We start from the raw sequence: 5,645 nt of genomic DNA, 5'->3' as shown, positions 1-5,645 counted from the left end.
ACATTCCTTTCTGATGAATATGTTTGTAGGCATAGAATTCTTGGTTGGCAGTTTTGGTCTTTCAGAACTTTAAAATGTCATTCCATTGTCTTCTGTATTCCATGGTTTCCATTAAAAAGTCAGCTGAAGTCTTTGCTCCTTTGAAAGTTATATATATATATTTTTTTTCATCATTGTTTTTTAGATGTTTGACTATGATACTCTGGATGTAGCTTCCTTGCATTTATCCTGCATGTGGTTTGTGGAGCTTTTTGAATTCATGACTTGCTGTCTTTCATCAGTTTTGTAAATTAGTTGCCAATAGATTTGAAATGTTGCTTTTTTTTCAATTCATGCTTTCCTGTTCTTCTAGGACTCCAATTATTGGTGTATCAAACTTTTAAATGCTGTTCCACATAGCTCTTATTTTCTCTTCTGTATTTTTCATCCCTTTTAATCTTTATACTTAAATTTGAATATTTTCTACTTCTCCCTTAGTTCACCATTCTTCTCTCTGATGTACCTAATCTGTTATCAACCCATCTCATAATTTGTTTTAGTTCTTGTAACTTTTCCTTCTAGCATTTCCATTTGGTCCTGTTTTTTACACACTTGGTAATTTTTAAATTGGATGCTAAATGTCATGTGTGAAAATTTGCAAAGACACTACATGAAGTTATCCTTTTTTCCAGAAAGGATTTAATATGCTCCAGTTATACAATGTATGGATTGATCACATTACTCAAGTCAATGCTGGGTTTCAGACTTTGTTAGTCTTATTGATTTCCAGTTTGTTCTAACTCTTAAAATATAGCCTTTAATTATTAAGGAGTAGCATTCTTAGATTCTCCTCTAAAATCCTGAATTGTTTACTTAGGCTCTAGCACCTTGGTGGTTTCTAAATTTTCATCTCTGTCTCCCAAGTTCTATGAGGCTGCCAAAATCTCTGCTTAGCTATTTAACATCCAAGCTATTCCTTTACACTTAGTTTCTCTGCATTTTACCCTGCACAGTTTAGGAGTCAGCACATGCCTTAGGGGGACATTATTCATAAGTTTGAGCTCACTCCTCTGTGGTTTTCTCAACTCCTGGATATTAGTCTCTCAAGTCCCAATCACCTCGGTAGCCTCAAATTATAGCGTCTTTCTCCCTAACCCAGTGAGACTGCCATAAGCCCGGGCTGACATTTCTTATTGGCTTCTATTACCCATGCCAGGAATCTGCCAATACAAGTGAAAAGCTGAAGTGAATGTGGGGCTCAACTCATTACAGTTTTCTCTTCTCTGGGATCTTGGATCCTCCAGTACTGGCTTCCTTAGTTCTTCTCTAGTGACTTCAAATAGTTGTATATATTATTTTTAAATAGTTGTTCTCAACAGGAGTTAAAATATTACAAGCTATTCTATCATAGCTAGAAGTGGAAGTGGAATCATTCACTTTTAATTTGCAATTTCTGTAATCTCTACTTTCAATATAGTCTTTCATTTGTGGTTTTAAAACTGGAGAGTTAAAACTGAGTAAGAAAAAGTATGTACCTGGATGAACTTGGAATAAGAAAAATGAGTCAGGAAAGCATTTATTCAAATATTAAATAAAATTTATATAATTGCTGTTTATCTATGGTTAGCCTAAATAACAAAGGGAAATGGATTCCTAAATTATGTAGGTATTAGTCTAATACTGCAAATTCACATTCTGTATATCCCAGGTCTAATGTCAGTATTGAACAACAAAATTAAAACACCCTTTTGGTTTTATAAGTATAAAATTTAGTACCTTTCTGTAGCATATATTTTGTATTACTTTTTGAATTTCTAACATATATTGCCTCTTTATAGAAAGGTAAGTTTGACAGTTTGGCATGTAAGTTTTTTTTAAGTGAAAGAAATAGGTCTCCTTACTATGTTGTGCAGGTCTTCTGGATGGGACATGCTCCATTTAGAGCTCTGTTTCCTGCTTGGAGGGGCAATTAATATGCTTACTACTTGAGAAACAGCATGGCTCATTGGACTAAGCTTTGAGTCAGTAGTTTCGAGTTATAATCCTACTTCTGCTACTGATTCAATTTATGTCCCTGGGCAAACCATTTAACCTTTGCATTTGTTCACCTAAAAAATGGGATAAAATTATCACTTATTTGCACGAGGAGCAAGTAATAACTGATTTTGAATATAAAGAAATGCATACAATATATTGTGACTAGTTAAAATTACTACAAACATTCCTACAATTCAGTTTGCCCTAAAGCCTCAGTATGGCTTTGATTAAAATTCTTCTGATCTAAGTTAAAATGAAGCACAATAAAGTGTTTTAATTTGCATGCTTAAACAGATGGGAAAATCTAGTGTAGTTTAGCCATAGAAAACAAAAATTTTTTAGAAATAAAGAGAAAAATAATTATTCTTTCCCCATTGTTTTTTAATTATAAAAAGTATTATATGTTATACACATGTATTATTCTCTATTGTCTAAGTGCAAAAATTCACATTTACACACAATAATAACAATAAACTCACATCTACTCTTTCCTTATTTATAATTCTTTAGAAATGGAGTTGTAATAATAGCTATTGTTAAATTTTTTAATTTTATCTCAACACAGATTTTTTTTTAAATGCCCTCACCATATCATAAAAGAGAGCATATATTCAGATAATTCCTTTGCCTGGTACTTTGCATAATACATGCTTCTGAAAAATGTAAAGATTGACTTTTTTTAATACAGAGAAATTTAAAATATGCTTGTACTTAGGAAAGTTTCCATTGAAAGGAAGCCTTAAAAAGAATGCCTTTAAAAATATAATAAATCATCCTCAATTTATTTCATAAATTTAAGTTTAATTTAAAATAGAGGACAATAAATTGACTCTCTTTACCATGTATCTCCTTATAACTATTTTTTTAAAGATATTATTTATTTGAGATAGAGAGCAAGCCAGAGAGAGAGAGAGAGAGCATGAGCTGGGGGGAGGGAGGGAGTAGGACAGAGGGAGAGGGAGAAACAGGCTCTCCATTGAGCAGGGAGCCCGATGCGGTGTTGGATCTTAGAACCCTGGGATCATGACCTGAGCCAAAGGCAAACACTTAACTTACTGAGCCACCCCAGCACCCCTCCTTATAACTACTTCTAGTACACTTGCAGTTTCTCTGAGACTCATTTTTTTAAATCTACAAAATGCGAATTATATTATCAAAGCTACTTATTTAACAAAGTTGTAATGAAAATCAATTAAGTATGCATAACAAAACTTTGAAAACCATTTGTCTTGTTGAAGATAACATTGAGGAATACTGTCATCCAACAGACTCCAAGAAACATCTCCGTGTTTTTGAAGTCTTAATGTTTTTACTCACTTGTAAATATTTGTCACCATTCTAGGTAGTTTCAACCTCCTGATCACTGGATGCTTTGACATCCCATTTTTGGATCTCCTCATTGCCAGTGACCATTTTCTTCTATCACAGCAATGGTAACTCCCTGGACAGACACAACTCCCCTCCAAAATCTTGAATTCTTATTCTTAGATCTTAGCTCCTATCCTTCAAGTTGCTTAAATATTGACCAGGAAGTAACAAATCCTCTTAATTGTGCCAGCCAGCCTTCTAATCCATTGCTCGTATCACTCCTTTACCCACAACAGCCTCTTCTAGACTACACTTTCGTCCTGCCCAACTCAAATTCCATTATTCAGTGTTTCAGTTCAATTCCCATACCTTTCTTGTTTTTCTTTTCCTCAAAATCACTTACTTAACAAACCCAACCATGGTAGAACTCAATCATCTGCCTGACAACTCTGTGCCTGAAAGCCCCCTGTGCATTTCAGGAAATAACCACGCACACAGCTGGATAGACTGGAGTAATGACAAACATGATCTCCAACCTCAAATAGGTAATCAACCCTGAGAATTCTACTATAATGCTTTGCTCCCCAACCTCAATTGGGACTATTTCACAACTTTTCATCACACCTCTTCCACTTTAAGCTAAAAACTTGCTTTATAATTTGTGGAAATTAGAGCTCTCACTGGAAATACCATCACCCTCCAGTGTCTAGTTCTACAAACTCACCTGCTTCTGCTTGCACTTTCTTCCTCCTGCCTGCCTCAGTCTGGCTTCTGCTGAAATGACTATTAAGGAGATGGATTCTCTCTCCATGATGCCACATCCAATAGCTCCTTAATTTTTTGCTCTTCAATTTATTGATGTCTCCATAGGACTCACTATTGTTCCTATCTCCCTTTTGTAGGACACTCTCATGTATGACATCTTTCTCAGTTTTTATCTCATCTCTCTGGCTGCTACTTTTTTATCCCCTTTCCTGGCTCTTACTCCTCCACTTGCTAAATTTCTTCTCTCTGTCCACTCTCTATTTGGATACTTTCATTCATTTCCATGGCCTTAAATCCCATTTATGTGCTGATAATTTATATCCACAGCATTGCCTATTCCTCCAAACTTCGGTCACATCCAATTGCTTACCTTATATCTCCATTTAGATGTCTTGCAGGCATCTGAAATTTAACGTTTTCAAAATAGAGTTTTTTCATTATTTGTCTCTCTACTCCCTTCTCTATATTCCCTCCAAATCTTCCCCATCTGAACAAATGACACTACCTCTGCATATTTGCTTAAGAAAAAAGTAGGAGTCATCCAATTCATCAGGAAATTCTTCTTCCAAAGTATATCTTGAGTCTGTCCACTTCTTTCCATATTAGTTCACGGTACATAATCTCTTGCCTGACTTACTACAACACCTTTCTCACTAGTTTCTCTGCTTTCTTTGGTAATTTCCTGCAACCTGTTCTCAATATAAGAACAATAATAATCTTTAAGGACCTAAGTTAGAACACATAACTTCCTTACTTAAAAACCTCCAATGGCTTGATGCTTCACTTTGAATAAAATCCAACAACCTTACTTTGGCCTATAAGATATTGTTGTCTGGGGCTTGTATTCCTCTCTCTCCTCATTCATACCACTGTACTCACAGCCACGAGAATTTCCTTTCAATTTCTGGAACACATCACAGGCTTTGTACATACTGTTCCTCCTTAACTAGCTCCATTCATGGCTATCTCCTTTTCATCTTGTGGGTTCAGCTTAATGCCACTTCCTTAGTAAGTCCTTCCTGAGTCATTCTCTCTAAATAGTGTCCTTTTCCTCACCAATTCCACCACTCTTCTTGATCTCAGCACCCTGTCTGCTTTTATAAATAATCCTTCCCATTTCATAATTACTTGTTTAATTGCTATTTTTCTGTCTTCCTTATGATACTATAAGCTCAATGACGGCAGAGACGATATCCATTTCCTTTATCACTACACAACCAATACCTAGGACAATCCTGTAGCTAGTTGAATAAATAAACTTGTTGAATAAATGAATACCACAGATAAAGATGGATAATGTGATGAAAATGACTGAATTCTTTTTTTTTTTAAAGATTTTATTTATTTGTTTGACAGAGAGAGACACAGCGAGAGAGGGAACACAAGCAGGTGGAGTGGGAGAGCGAGAAGCAGGCCCCCCGCTGGGAGCAGGGAGCCCGATGTGGGGCTCGATCCCAGGACGTGGAATCATGACCTGAGCCAAAGGCAGACGCTTAATGACTGAGCCACCCATGCACCCCAAAATGACTGATTCTTATGCAGTCTTGCATCATAGA

The sequence above is a fragment of the Leptonychotes weddellii genome, chromosome 3 (assembly GCF_054177405.1).
Source record: "Leptonychotes weddellii isolate Sample4059 chromosome 3, ASM5417740v2, whole genome shotgun sequence".
NCBI classification, from domain to species: Eukaryota; Metazoa; Chordata; class Mammalia; order Carnivora; family Phocidae; genus Leptonychotes; species Leptonychotes weddellii.
The sequence above is the reverse complement of the archived record's forward strand: the minus strand, read 5'-3'. Positions refer to the sequence as shown.